Source organism: Protomyctophum parallelum, assembly GCF_964188405.1.
Source record: "Protomyctophum parallelum genome assembly, chromosome: 8".
NCBI classification, from domain to species: Eukaryota; Metazoa; Chordata; class Actinopteri; order Myctophiformes; family Myctophidae; genus Protomyctophum; species Protomyctophum parallelum.
In genome coordinates, this window is record NC_139703.1 from 22,963,249 (window position 1) to 22,979,925 (window position 16,677).

Here is a 16,677-nt window from a genome sequence, read left to right on the forward strand (position 1 = left end):
AGTGATGGTGTAGTAGGGGTTATTCCGCACAGAGAGTTCATTTTCAAATCCCACTCTTCCTAAAGTTTAATGCTAGTTATTGAGCTTCATTTACTGCTATTCTAGCAGTGGCTCACAGCCTCAGCCTCAGCCTCAGCCTGACTACCTCAAAACTCTAATTGTCGTTGTGGTTAAGATGTTGGCTTCCCACGTGGGAGACCAGGGTTCGATTCCCGGCTGTTACACTATCATACAAAAGAAGACCTCAACAGCGCTAAGAAACATCTGATTAATATGATGCTGTGTTATTTAAACTTTACGAACTGAAGGCTAACGAACAAAAGATCACTTCAAAATTACCAGGAGACTTTGCCTGAGAGTGTCTGACTGATGGTGCAGTGGTCTAATCATCAGGCTTTCAGTACAGCCATTCCATGTTCAAGGCCTGTTCCTCCCACAGCTCAATGCTGCAGTAATTTGAACTTTTCAAGGCTTGAATAAAAAATAAAAACTCAAAAGCACCAGGAGAAATCTCCTGAATGCCCCAAGGTGCCTTGGCTCAATGGTGTGGAGCGCTTGACCCGTTGCCTCTGCTACAGACAGTTGGCAGGTTCAAGTCCCATGTCATGACGTCAAGGTGCTGGGAAGGACCATCGGGAGACGGTGCTCTCTCCCCCTGTTTCCTGAGATGTAACGGTTGGGGCTTATGTCTGAAAGAACCCTGTCCAGCTAACCTTTTACCATGAAAATGTCGATTAAAAAAAAGGTGAAAATGATTAAACAAATATACTATAGTGTGTCGTTTTTTCATTGTCAAAAGTCAAGAAAATGACATTGCCATTGTCCAGGATTATAATCGGGCTCCAGTATGCAAATACACAGACTATCCTGTCAGATGATGTACCAAAATGCATTGCTATTTTATTTTTAAACATTTGACCTAATTCTCATCTGTAAAACTTTACGTGGACAGGGTTCTTTCAAACATAACCCCCGACCGTTACATCTCAGGAAACAGGGGGAGAGAGCACCGTCTCCCGATGGTCCTTCCCAGCACCTTGCTGTCATGACATGGGACTTGAACCTGCCAACTGTCTGTAGCAGAGGCAACGGGTCAAGCGCTCCACAACATTGAGCCAAGGCACCTTGGGGCATTCAGGAGATTTCTCCTGGTGCTTTTGAGTTAAACAGAGCTAGAATGTTTAAACAGTACTGCTTCGGATCATGTTAAAAGCACCATCGTCCCCGAGGTGGATTCGAACCAACAACCTCTTGGTTTACAGCCAAGCGCACTAGCCCACAGCGCCACACAAGGCTGTTGAGTGTTGAAGCAAAAGTGTGTGTATTGAATATGGATTCGGAGTCCCAGGGGCTTTACTATCTGAAGGCTAACATACAAAAGATCGCTTCAACAGTACAAAGAGGCAGATGTTACTGAGTGATGGTGTAGTAGGGGTTATTCAGCACAGAGAGTTCATGTTCAAATCCCACTCTTCCTAAAGTTTAATGCTAGAGTTATTGAGCTTCATTTACTGCTATTCTAGCAGTGGCTCACAGCTCACCTCAGCCTGACTACCTCAAAACTCTAATTGTCGTAGTGGTTAAGATGTTGGCTTTCCACGTGGGAGACCAGGGTTCGATTCCCGGCTATACTATATCACGCAGTTTTTCATCATTTTTGAGGATTTAAAAAAAAAAAAAAAAAAAAAACATGGGTTATAGCCCATCGTTTTTTGAATTTTTGAAAAAAGAAATTAACCTCGTTTTTCATCATTTTTGACCATGGGCTATAGCCCATACCGTACGGCATACTATAGGATGCCGTTTTTCATCATTTTTGAGGATTTGAAAAAAACAAAAAAAAAACAAAAACATGGGTTATAGCCCATCGTTTTTTTGAATTTTTGAAAAAAAGATTTAACCTCGTTTTTCATCATGTTTGACCATGGGCTATAGCCCATACCGTACGGCATACTATAGCATGCCGTTTTTCATCGTTTTTGAGGATTTGAAAAAAATGAAAAAAAAAAAACGATGGGTTATAGCCCATCGTTTTTTGTTTTTTTTCCAAATCCTCAAAAATGATGAAAAACGGCCTGCTATAGTATGCCCTACAGTATGGGCTATAGCCCATGGTCAAAAATGGGATAAAAAACGTCTAAAAATAGACGTCTAAAACACGTCTATTTTTAGACGTGTTTTAGACGTCTATTTTTAGACATTTTTTATTTTAATAGCCCATACTGTACGGCATACTATAGCACGCCGTTTTTCATCATTTTTGAGGATTTGAAAAAAATGAAAAAAAAAACAAACATAGGTTATAGCCCATCGTTTTTTTAATTTTTAATTTTTTTTTTAACCTCGTTTTTCATAATTTTTGACCATGGGCTATAGCCCATACCGTACGGCATACTATAGCACGCCGTTTTTCATCATTTTTGAGGATTTGAAAAAAAAAGAAAAAAAAACATGGGTTATAGCCCATCGTTTTTTGATTTTTTTTTTTAGCTCACAGCCTCAGCCTGATGACCTCAAAAGTCTCATGTCTCCCCTGAGCCATAGGCAGTTGCTTTGGCTTAGTGGTTAAGATGTTGGCCTTCAGTGCAGTTGACCTGTGTTCGATTACTGGGTGTTACACTCTGATGAACGTGATTCTATGTTCAACTCTTGATTCTTTCAACTTTACTATCTGAAGGCTAACATACAAAAGATCGCTTCAACAGTACAAAGAGGCAGATGTTACTGAGTGATGGTGTAGTAGGGGTTATTCCGCACAGAGAGTTCATTTTCAAATCCCACTCTTCCTAAAGTTTAATGCTAGTTATTGAGCTTCATTTACTGCTATTCTAGCAGTGGCTCACAGCCTCAGCCTCAGCCTCAGCCTGACTACCTCAAAACTCTAATTGTCGTTGTGGTTAAGATGTTGGCTTCCCACGTGGGAGACCAGGGTTCGATTCCCGGCTGTTACACTATCATACAAAAGAAGACCTCAACAGCGCTAAGAAACATCTGATTAATATGATGCTGTGTTATTTAAACTTTACGAACTGAAGGCTAACGAACAAAAGATCACTTCAAAATTACCAGGAGACTTTGCCTGAGAGTGTCTGACTGATGGTGCAGTGGTCTAATCATCAGGCTTTCAGTACAGCCATTCCATGTTCAAGGCCTGTTCCTCCCACAGCTCAATGCTGCAGTAATTTGAACTTTTCAAGGCTTGAATAAAAAATAAAAACTCAAAAGCACCAGGAGAAATCTCCTGAATGCCCCAAGGTGCCTTGGCTCAATGGTGTGGAGCGCTTGACCCGTTGCCTCTGCTACAGACAGTTGGCAGGTTCAAGTCCCATGTCATGACGTCAAGGTGCTGGGAAGGACCATCGGGAGACGGTGCTCTCTCCCCCTGTTTCCTGAGATGTAACGGTTGGGGCTTATGTCTGAAAGAACCCTGTCCAGCTAACCTTTTACCATGAAAATGTCGATTAAAAAAAAGGTGAAAATGATTAAACAAATATACTATAGTGTGTCGTTTTTTCATTGTCAAAAGTCAAGAAAATGACATTGCCATTGTCCAGGATTATAATCGGGCTCCAGTATGCAAATACACAGACTATCCTGTCAGATGATGTACCAAAATGCATTGCTATTTTATTTTTAAACATTTGACCTAATTCTCATCTGTAAAACTTTACGTGGACAGGGTTCTTTCAAACATAACCCCCGACCGTTACATCTCAGGAAACAGGGGGAGAGAGCACCGTCTCCCGATGGTCCTTCCCAGCACCTTGCTGTCATGACATGGGACTTGAACCTGCCAACTGTCTGTAGCAGAGGCAACGGGTCAAGCGCTCCACAACATTGAGCCAAGGCACCTTGGGGCATTCAGGAGATTTCTCCTGGTGCTTTTGAGTTAAACAGAGCTAGAATGTTTAAACAGTACTGCTTCGGATCATGTTAAAAGCACCATCGTCCCCGAGGTGGATTCGAACCAACAACCTCTTGGTTTACAGCCAAGCGCACTAGCCCACAGCGCCACACAAGGCTGTTGAGTGTTGAAGCAAAAGTGTGTGTATTGAATATGGATTCGGAGTCCCAGGGGCTTTACTATCTGAAGGCTAACATACAAAAGATCGCTTCAACAGTACAAAGAGGCAGATGTTACTGAGTGATGGTGTAGTAGGGGTTATTCAGCACAGAGAGTTCATGTTCAAATCCCACTCTTCCTAAAGTTTAATGCTAGAGTTATTGAGCTTCATTTACTGCTATTCTAGCAGTGGCTCACAGCTCACCTCAGCCTGACTACCTCAAAACTCTAATTGTCGTAGTGGTTAAGATGTTGGCTTTCCACGTGGGAGACCAGGGTTCGATTCCCGGCTATACTATATCACGCAGTTTTTCATCATTTTTGAGGATTTGAAAAAAAAAAAAAAAAAAAAAACATGGGTTATAGCCCATCGTTTTTTGAATTTTTGAAAAAAGAAATTAACCTCGTTTTTCATCATTTTTGACCATGGGCTATAGCCCATACCGTACGGCATACTATAGGATGCCGTTTTTCATCATTTTTGAGGATTTGAAAAAAAAAAAAAAAAAAAAAACATGGGTTATAGCCCATCGTTTTTTTGAATTTTTGAAAAAAAGATTTAACCTCGTTTTTCATCATGTTTGACCATGGGCTATAGCCCATACCGTACGGCATACTATAGCATGCCGTTTTTCATCGTTTTTGAGGATTTGAAAAAAATGAAAAAAAAAAAACATGGGTTATAGCCCATCGTTTTTTGAATTTTTGATTTTTTTTTTAACCTCGTTTTTCATCATTTTTGACCATGGGCTATAGCCCATACCGTACGGCATACTATAGCACGCCGTTTTTCATCATTTTTGAGGATTTGAAAAAAAAAAAAAAAAAAAAAAAACATGGGTTATAGCCTATCGTTTTTTGAATTTTTGATTTTTTTTTTTAACCTCGTTTTTCATCATTTTTGACCATGGGCTATAGCCCATACCATACGGCATACTATAGCACGCCGTTTTTCATCATTTTTGAGGATTTGAAAAAAATGAAAGAAAAAAAAAAAAACATGGGTTATAGCCCATCGTTTTTTGAATTTTTGAAAAAAAAAATTAACCTCGTTTTTCATCATGTTTGACCATGGGCTATAGCCCATACCGTACGGCATATTATAGCACGCAGTTTTTCATCATTTTTGAGGATTAAAAAAAAATGAAAAAAAAATGAAAAAACATGGGTTATAGCCCATCGTTTTTTTAATTTTTGAAAAAAGAATGTAACCTCGTTTTTCATCATTTTTGACCATGGGCTATAGCCCATACCGTACGGCATACTATAGCATGCCGTTTTTCATCGTTTTTGAGGATTTGAAAAAAATGAAAAAAAAAAAAAACATGGGTTATAGCCCATCGTTTTTTGAATTTTTGAAAAAAAAAATGTAACCTCGTTTTTCATCATTTTTGACCATGGGCTATAGCCCATACCGTACGGCATACTATAGCATGCCGTTTTTCATCGTTTTTGAGGATTTGAAAAAAAACAAAAAAAAAAAACATGGGTTATAGCCCATCGTTTTTTGAATTTTAGATTTTTTTTTTAACCTCGTTTTTCATCATTTTTGACCATGGGCTATAGCCCATACCGTACGGCATACTATAGCACGCCGTTTTTCATCATTTTTGAGGATTTGAAAAAAATGGAAAAAAAAAAAAAAAACATGGGTTATAGCCCATCGTTTTTTGAATTTTTGAAAAAAAAAAATTAAACTCGTTTTTCATCATGTTTGACCATGGGCTATAGCCCATACCGTACGGCATATTATAGCACGCAGTTTTTCATCATTTTTGAGGATTAAAAAAAAAAAAAAAAAAAAAAACATGGGTTATAGCCCATCGTTTTTTGAATTTTTGAAAAAAAAATGTAACCTCGTTTTTCATCATTTTTGACCATGGGCTATAGCCCATACCGTACGGCATACTATAGCACGCCGTTTTTCATCATTTTTGAGGATTTAAAAAAAATGAAAAAAATACAAAAAAACATGGGTTATAGCCCATCGTTTTTTGAATTTTTGAAAAAAAAAATTAACCTCGTTTTTCATCATTTTTGACCATGGGCTATAGCCCATACCGTACGGCATACTATAGGATGCCGTTTTTCATCATTTTTGAGGATTTGAAAAAAAAAAAAAAAAAAAAAAAACATGGGTTATAGCCCATCGTTTTTTGAATTTTTGATTTTTTTTTTTTTATCCTCGTTTTTCATCATTTTTGACCATGGGCTATAGCCCATACCGTACGGCATACTATAGCATGCCGTTTTTCATCGTTTTTGAGGATTTGAAAAAAATGAAAAAAAAAAAAAAACATGGGTTATAGCCCATCGTTTTTTGAATTTTTGAAAAAAAAAATTAACCTCGTTTTTCATCATTTTTGACCATGGGCTATAGCCCATACCGTACGGCATACTATAGGATGCCGTTTTTCATCATTTTTGAGGATTTGAAAAAAATGAAAAAAAAAAAAAAACATGGGTTATAGCCCATCGTTTTTTGAATTTTTGATTTTTTTTTTTATCCTCGTTTTTCATCATTTTTGACCATGGGCTATAGCCCATACCGTACGGCATACTATAGCATGCCGTTTTTCATCGTTTTTGAGGATTTGAAAAAAATGGAAAAAAAAAAAAACATGGGTTATAGCCCATCGTTTTTTGAATTTTTGAAAAAAAAAATGTAACCTTGTTTTTCATCATTTTTGACCATGGGCTATAGCCCATACCGTACGGCATACTATAGCATGCCGTTTTTCATCGTTTTTGAGGATTTGAAAAAAATGAAAAAAAAAAAACATGGGTTATAGCCCATCGTTTTTTGAATTTTAGATTTTTTTTTTAACCTCGTTTTTCATCATTTTTGACCATGGGCTATAGCCCATACCGTACGGCATACTATAGCACGCCGTTTTTCATCATTTTTGAGGATTTGAAAAAAAAAAAAAACATGGGTTATAGCCCATCGTTTTTTGAATTTTTGAAAAAAAAAATTAACCTCGTTTTTCATCATTTTTGACCATGGGCTATAGCCCATACCGTACGGCATACTATAGCATGCCGTTTTTCATCGTTTTTGAGGATTTGAAAAAAATGGAAAAAAAAAAAAAAACATGGGTTATAGCCCATCGTTTTTTGAATTTTTGAAAAAAAAAAAGTAACCTCGTTTTTCATCATTTTTGACCATGGGCTATAGCCCATACCGTACGGCATACTATAGCACGCCGTTTTTCATCATTTTTGAGGATTTGAAAAAAATGGAAAAAAAAAAAAAAACATGGGTTATAGCCCATCGTTTTTTGAAATTTTTGTTTTAGCTCACAGCCTCAGCCTGATGACCTCAAAAGTCTCATGTCTCCCCTGAGCCATAGGCAGTTGCTTTGGCTTAGTGGTTAAGATGTTGGCCTTCAGTGCAGGTGACCTGTGTTCGATTCCTGGGTGTTACACTCTGATGAACGTGATTCTATGTTCAACTCTTGATTCTTTCAACTTTACTATCTGAAGGCTAACATACAAAAGATCGCTTCAACAGTACAAAGAGGCAGATGTTACTGAGTGATGGTGTAGTAGGGGTTATTCCGCACAGAGAGTTCATTTTCAAATCCCACTCTTCCTAAAGTTTAATGCTAGTTATTGAGCTTCATTTACTGCTATTCTAGCAGTGGCTCACAGCCTCAGCCTCAGCCTCAGCCTGACCACCTCAAAACTCTAATTGTCGTAGTGGTTAAGATGTTGGCTTTCCACGTGGGAGACCAGGGTTCGATTCCCGGCTGTTACACTATCATACAAAAGAAGACCTCAACAGCGCTAAGAAACATCTGATTAATATGATGCTGTGTTATTTAAACTTTACGAACTGAAGGCTAACGAACAAAAGATCACTTCAAAATTACCAGGAGACTTTGCCTGAGAGTGTCTGACTGATGGTGCTGTGGTCTAATCATCAGGCTTTCAGTACAGACATTCCATGTTCAAGGCCTGTTCCTCCCACAGCTCAATGCTGCAGTAACTTGAACTTTTCAAGGCTTGAATAAAAAATAAAAACTCAAAAGCACCAGGAGAAATCTCCTGAATGCCCCAAGGTGCCTTGGCTCAATGGTGTGGAACGCTTGACCCGTTGCCTCTGCTACAGACAGTTGGCAGGTTCAAGTCCCATGTCATGATGTCAAGGTGCTGGGAAGGACCATCGGGAGACGGTGCTCTCTCCCCCTGTTTCCTGAGATGTAACGGTTGGGGCTTATGTCTGAAAGAACCCTGTCCAGCTGACCTTTTACCATGAAAATGTCGATTAAAAAAAAGGTGAAAATGATTAAACAAATATACTATAGTGTGTAGTTTCTTCATTTTCAAAAGTCAAGAAAATGACATTGCCATTGTCCAGGATTATAATCGGGCTCCAGTATGCAAATACACAGACTATCCTGTCAGATGATGTACCAAAATGCATTGCTATTTTATTTTTAAACATTTGACCTAATTCTCATCTGTAAAACTTTACGTGGACAGGGTTCTTTCAAACATAACCCCCGACCGTTACATCTCAGGAAACAGGGGGAGAGAGCACCGTCTCCCGATGGTCCTTCCCAGCACCTTGCTGTCATGACATGGGACTTGAACCTGCCAACTGTCTGTAGCAGAGGCAACGGGTCAAGCGCTCCACAACATTGAGCCAAGGCACCTTGGGGCATTCAGGAGATTTCTCCTGGTGCTTTTGAGTTAAACAGAGCTAGAATGTTTAAACAGTACTGCTTCGGATCATGTTAAAAGCACCATCGTCCCCGAGGTGGATTCGAACCAACAACCTCTTGGTTTACAGCCAAGCGCACTAGCCCACAGCGCCACACAAGGCTGTTGAGTGTTGAAGCAAAAGTGTGTGTATTGAATATGGATTCGGAGTCCCAGGGGCTTTACTATCTGAAGGCTAATATACAAAAGATCGCTTCAACAGTACAAAGAGGCAGATGTTACTGAGTGATGGTGTAGTAGGGGTTATTCAGCACAGAGAGTTCATGTTCAAATCCCACTCTTCCTAAAGTTTAATGCTAGAGTTATTGAGCTTCATTTACTGCTATTCTAGCAGTGGCTCACAGCCTCAGCCTCAGCCTCAGCCTGACTACCTCAAAACTCTAATTGTCGTAGTGGTTAAGATGTTGGCTTTCCACGTGGGAGACCAGGGTTCGATTCCCGGCTATACTATATCACGCAGTTTTTCATCATTTTTGAGGATTTGAAAAAAAAAAAAAAAAAAAAAACATGGGTTATAGCCCATCGTTTTTTGAATTTTTGAAAAAAGAAATTAACCTCGTTTTTCATCATTTTTGACCATGGGCTATAGCCCATACCGTACGGCATACTATAGGATGCCGTTTTTCATCATTTTTGAGGATTTAAAAAAAAAAAAAAAAAAAAAAAACATGGGTTATAGCCCATCGTTTTTTTGAATTTTTGAAAAAAAGATTTAACCTCGTTTTTCATCATGTTTGACCATGGGCTATAGCCCATACCGTACGGCATACTATAGCATGCCGTTTTTCATCGTTTTTGAGGATTTGAAAAAAATGAAAAAAAAAAAACATGGGTTATAGCCCATCGTTTTTTGAATTTTTGATTTTTTTTTTAACCTCGTTTTTCATCATTTTTGACCATGGGCTATAGCCCATACCGTACGGCATACTATAGCACACCGTTTTTCATCATTTTTGAGGATTTGAAAAAAAAAAAAAAAAAAAAAAAACATGGGTTATAGCCTATCGTTTTTTGAATTTTTGATTTTTTTTTTTAACCTCGTTTTTCATCATTTTTGACCATGGGCTATAGCCCATACCATACGGCATACTATAGCACGCCGTTTTTCATCATTTTTGAGGATTTGAAAAAAATGAAAAAAAAAAAAAAAACCATGGGTTATAGCCCATCGTTTTTTGAATTTTTGAAAAAAAAAATTAACCTCGTTTTTCATCATGTTTGACCATGGGCTATAGCCCATACCGTACGGCATATTATAGCACGCAGTTTTTCATCATTTTTGAGGATTAAAAAAAAATGAAAAAAAAACAAAAAAACATGGGTTATAGCCCATCGTTTTTTGAATTTTTGAAAAAAAAATTAACCTTGTTTTTCATCATTTTTGACCATGGGCTATAGCCCATACCGTACGGCATACTATAGGATGCCGTTTTTCATCATTTTTGAGGATTTGAAAAAAATGAAAAAAAAAAAAAAACATGGGTTATAGCCCATCGTTTTTTGAATTTTTGAAAAAAAGATTTAACCTCGTTTTTCATCATGTTTGACCATGGGCTATAGCCCATACCGTACGGCATACTATAGCACGCCGTTTTTCATCATTTTTGAGGATTTAAAAAAAACAAAAAAAAAACAAAAAAACATGGGTTATAGCCCATCGTTTTTTTAATTTTTGAAAAAAGAATGTAACCTCGTTTTTCATCATTTTTGACCATGGGCTATAGCCCATACCGTACGGCATACTATAGCATGCCGTTTTTCATCGTTTTTGAGGATTTGAAAAAAATGAAAAAAAAAAAAAACATGGGTTATAGCCCATCGTTTTTTGAATTTTTGAAAAAAAAAATGTAACCTCGTTTTTCATCATTTTTGACCATGGGCTATAGCCCATACCGTACGGCATACTATAGCATGCCGTTTTTCATCGTTTTTGAGGATTTGAAAAAAATGAAAAAAAAAAAACATGGGTTATAGCCCATCGTTTTTTGAATTTTTGAAAAAAAAATTAACCTCGTTTTTCATCATTTTTGACCATGGGCTATAGCCCATACCGTACGGCATACTATAGGATGCCGTTTTTCATCATTTTTGAGGATTTGAAAAAAATGAAAAAAAAAAACAAACATGGGTTATAGCCCATCGTTTTTTGAATTTTTGATTTTTTTTTTTATCCTCGTTTTTCATCATTTTTGACCATGGGCTATAGCCCATACCGTACGGCATACTATAGCATGCAGTTTTTCATCGTTTTTGAGGATTTGAAAAAAATGAAAAAAAAAAAAAACATGGGTTATAGCCCATCGTTTTTTGAATTTTTGAAAAAAAAAATTAACCTCGTTTTTCATCATTTTTGACCATGGGCTATAGCCCATACCGTACGGCATACTATAGGATGCCGTTTTTCATCATTTTTGAGGATTTGAAAAAAATGAAAAAAAAAAAAAAACATGGGTTATAGCCCATCGTTTTTTGAATTTTTGATTTTTTTTTTTATCCTCGTTTTTCATCATTTTTGACCATGGGCTATAGCCCATACCGTACGGCATACTATAGCATGCCGTTTTTCATCGTTTTTGAGGATTTGAAAAAAAAGAAAAAAAAAAAAAACATGGGTTATAGCCCATCGTTTTTTGAATTTTTGAAAAAAAAAATGTAACCTCGTTTTTCATCATTTTTGACCATGGGCTATAGCCCATACCGTACGGCATACTATAGCACGCCGTTTTTCATCATTTTTGAGGATTTGAAAAAAATGAAAAAAAAAAAAAAACATGGGTTATAGCCCATCGTTTTTTGAATTTTTGAAAAAAAAAATTAACCTCGTTTTTCATCATTTTTGACCATGGGCTATAGCCCATACCGTACGGCATACTATAGCATGCCGTTTTTCATCGTTTTTGAGGATTTGAAAAAAATGAAAAAAAAAAAAAAAACATGGGTTATAGCCCATCGTTTTTTGAATTTTTGAAAAAAAAAAAGTAACCTCGTTTTTCATCATTTTTGACCATGGGCTATAGCCCATACCGTACGGCATACTATAGCACGCCGTTTTTCATCATTTTTGAGGATTTGAAAAAAATGAAAAAAAAAAAACATGGGTTATAGCCCATCGTTTTTTGAATTTTTGAAAAAAAAATTAACCTCGTTTTTCATCATTTTTGACCATGGGCTATAGCCCATACCGTACGGCATACTATAGGATGCCGTTTTTCATCATTTTTGAGGATTTGAAAAAAATGAAAAAAAAAAACAAACATGGGTTATAGCCCATCGTTTTTTGAATTTTTGATTTTTTTTTTTATCCTCGTTTTTCATCATTTTTGACCATGGGCTATAGCCCATACCGTACGGCATACTATAGCATGCAGTTTTTCATCGTTTTTGAGGATTTGAAAAAAATGAAAAAAAAAAAACATGGGTTATAGCCCATCGTTTTTTGAATTTTTGAAAAAAAAAATTAACCTCGTTTTTCATCATTTTTGACCATGGGCTATAGCCCATACCGTACGGCATACTATAGGATGCCGTTTTTCATCATTTTTGAGGATTTGAAAAAAATGAAAAAAAAAAAAAAACATGGGTTATAGCCCATCGTTTTTTGAATTTTTGATTTTTTTTTTTATCCTCGTTTTTCATCATTTTTGACCATGGGCTATAGCCCATACCGTACGGCATACTATAGCATGCCGTTTTTCATCGTTTTTGAGGATTTGAAAAAAATGAAAAAAAAAAAAAACATGGGTTATAGCCCATCGTTTTTTGAATTTTTGAAAAAAAAAATGTAACCTCGTTTTTCATCATTTTTGACCATGGGCTATAGCCCATACCGTACGGCATACTATAGCACGCCGTTTTTCATCATTTTTGAGGATTTAAAAAAAATGAAAAAAAAAAAAAAACATGGGTTATAGCCCATCGTTTTTTGAATTTTTGAAAAAAAAAATTAACCTCGTTTTTCATCATTTTTGACCATGGGCTATAGCCCATACCGTACGGCATACTATAGCATGCCGTTTTTCATCGTTTTTGAGGATTTGAAAAAAATGAAAAAAAAAAAAAAAACATGGGTTATAGCCCATCGTTTTTTGAATTTTTGAAAAAAAAAAAGTAACCTCGTTTTTCATCATTTTTGACCATGGGCTATAGCCCATACCGTACGGCATACTATAGCACGCCGTTTTTCATCATTTTTGAGGATTTGAAAAAAATGAAAAAAAAAAAAAAAACATGGGTTATAGCCCATCGTTTTTTGAAATTTTTGTTTTAGCTCACAGCCTCAGCCTGATGACCTCAAAAGTCTCATGTCTCCCCTGAGCCATAGGCAGTTGCTTTGGCTTAGTGGTTAAGATGTTGGCCTTCAGTGCAGGTGACCTGTGTTCGATTCCTGGGTGTTACACTCTGATGAACGTGATTCTATGTTCAACTCTTGATTCTTTCAACTTTACTATCTGAAGGCTAACATACAAAAGATCGCTTCAACAGTACAAAGAGGCAGATGTTACTGAGTGATGGTGTAGTAGGGGTTATTCCGCACAGAGAGTTCATTTTCAAATCCCACTCTTCCTAAAGTTTAATGCTAGTTATTGAGCTTCATTTACTGCTATTCTAGCAGTGGCTCACAGCCTCAGCCTCAGCCTCAGCCTGACCACCTCAAAACTCTAATTGTCGTAGTGGTTAAGATGTTGGCTTTCCACGTGGGAGACCAGGGTTCGATTCCCGGCTGTTACACTATCATACAAAAGAAGACCTCAACAGCGCTAAGAAACATCTGATTAATATGATGCTGTGTTATTTAAACTTTACGAACTGAAGGCTAACGAACAAAAGATCACTTCAAAATTACCAGGAGACTTTGCCTGAGAGTGTCTGACTGATGGTGCTGTGGTCTAATCATCAGGCTTTCAGTACAGACATTCCATGTTCAAGGCCTGTTCCTCCCACAGCTCAATGCTGCAGTAACTTGAACTTTTCAAGGCTTGAATAAAAAATAAAAACTCAAAAGCATCAGGAGAAATCTCCTGAATGCCCCAAGGTGCCTTGGCTCAATGGTGTGGAACGCTTGACCCGTTGCCTCTGCTACAGACAGTTGGCAGGTTCAAGTCCCATGTCATGATGTCAAGGTGCTGGGAAGGACCATCGGGAGACGGTGCTCTCTCCCCCTGTTTCCTGAGATGTAACGGTTGGGGCTTATGTCTGAAAGAACCCTGTCCAGCTGACCTTTTACCATGAAAATGTCGATTAAAAAAAAGGTGAAAATGATTAAACAAATATACTATAGTGTGTAGTTTCTTCATTTTCAAAAGTCAAGAAAATGACATTGCCATTGTCCAGGATTATAATCGGGCTCCAGTATGCAAATACACAGACTATCCTGTCAGATGATGTACCAAAATGCATTGCTATTTTATTTTTAAACATTTGACCTAATTCTCATCTGTAAAACTTTACGTGGACAGGGTTCTTTCAAACATAACCCCCGACCGTTACATCTCAGGAAACAGGGGGAGAGAGCACCGTCTCCCGATGGTCCTTCCCAGCACCTTGCTGTCATGACATGGGACTTGAACCTGCCAACTGTCTGTAGCAGAGGCAACGGGTCAAGCGCTCCACAACATTGAGCCAAGGCACCTTGGGGCATTCAGGAGATTTCTCCTGGTGCTTTTGAGTTAAACAGAGCTAGAATGTTTAAACAGTACTGCTTCGGATCATGTTAAAAGCACCATCGTCCCCGAGGTGGATTCGAACCAACAACCTCTTGGTTTACAGCCAAGCGCACTAGCCCACAGCGCCACACAAGGCTGTTGAGTGTTGAAGCAAAAGTGTGTGTATTGAATATGGATTCGGAGTCCCAGGGGCTTTACTATCTGAAGGCTAACATACAAAAGATCGCTTCAACAGTACAAAGAGGCAGATGTTACTGAGTGATGGTGTAGTAGGGGTTATTCAGCACAGAGAGTTCATGTTCAAATCCCACTCTTCCTAAAGTTTAATGCTAGAGTTATTGAGCTTCATTTACTGCTATTCTAGCAGTGGCTCACAGCCTCAGCCTCAGCCTCAGCCTGACTACCTCAAAACTCTAATTGTCGTAGTGGTTAAGATGTTGGCTTTCCACGTGGGAGACCAGGGTTCGATTCCCGGCTATACTATATCACGCAGTTTTTCATCATTTTTGAGGATTTGAAAAAAAAAAAAAAAAAAAAAACATGGGTTATAGCCCATCGTTTTTTGAATTTTTGAAAAAAAAAATTAACCTCGTTTTTCATCATTTTTGACCATGGGCTATAGCCCATACCGTACGGCATACTATAGCATGCCGTTTTTCATCGTTTTTGAGGATTTGAAAAAAAAAAAAAAAAAAAAAAAAACATGGGTTATAGCCCATCGTTTTTTGAATTTTTGAAAAAAAAAAAGTAACCTCGTTTTTCATCATTTTTGACCATGGGCTATAGCCCATACCGTACGGCATACTATAGCACGCCGTTTTTCATCATTTTTGAGGATTTGAAAAAAATGGAAAAAAAAAAAAAAACATGGGTTATAGCCCATCGTTTTTTGAAATTTTTGTTTTAGCTCACAGCCTCAGCCTGATGACCTCAAAAGTCTCATGTCTCCCCTGAGCCATAGGCAGTTGCTTTGGCTTAGTGGTTAAGATGTTGGCCTTCAGTGCAGGTGACCTGTGTTCGATTCCTGGGTGTTACACTCTGATGAACGTGATTCTATGTTCAACTCTTGATTCTTTCAACTTTACTATCTGAAGGCTAACATACAAAAGATCGCTTCAACAGTACAAAGAGGCAGATGTTACTGAGTGATGGTGTAGTAGGGGTTATTCCGCACAGAGAGTTCATTTTCAAATCCCACTCTTCCTAAAGTTTAATGCTAGTTATTGAGCTTCATTTACTGCTATTCTAGCAGTGGCTCACAGCCTCAGCCTCAGCCTCAGCCTGACCACCTCAAAACTCTAATTGTCGTAGTGGTTAAGATGTTGGCTTTCCACGTGGGAGACCAGGGTTCGATTCCCGGCTGTTACACTATCATACAAAAGAAGACCTCAACAGCGCTAAGAAACATCTGATTAATATGATGCTGTGTTATTTAAACTTTACGAACTGAAGGCTAACGAACAAAAGATCACTTCAAAATTACCAGGAGACTTTGCCTGAGAGTGTCTGACTGATGGTGCTGTGGTCTAATCATCAGGCTTTCAGTACAGACATTCCATGTTCAAGGCCTGTTCCTCCCACAGCTCAATGCTGCAGTAACTTGAACTTTTCAAGGCTTGAATAAAAAATAAAAACTCAAAAGCACCAGGAGAAATCTCCTGAATGCCCCAAGGTGCCTTGGCTCAATGGTGTGGAACGCTTGACCCGTTGCCTCTGCTACAGACAGTTGGCAGGTTCAAGTCCCATGTCATGATGTCAAAGTGCTGGGAAGGACCATCGGGAGACGGTGCTCTCTCCCCCTGTTTCCTGAGATGTAACGGTTGGGGCTTATGTCTGAAAGAACCCTGTCCAGCTGACCTTTTACCATGAAAATGTCGATTAAAAAAAAGGTGAAAATGATTAAACAAATATACTATAGTGTGTAGTTTCTTCATTTTCAAAAGTCAAGAAAATGACATTGCCATTGTCCAGGATTATAATCGGGCTCCAGTATGCAAATGCACAGACTATCCTGTCAGATGATGTACCAAAATGCATTGCTATTTTATTTTTAAACATTTGACCTAATTCTCATCTGTAAAACTTTACGTGGACAGGGTTCTTTCAAACATAACCCCCGACCGTTACATCTCAGGAAACAGGGGGAGAGAGCACCGTCTCCCGATGGTCCTTCCCAGCACCTTGCTGTCATGACATGGGACTTGAACCTGCCAACTGTCTGTA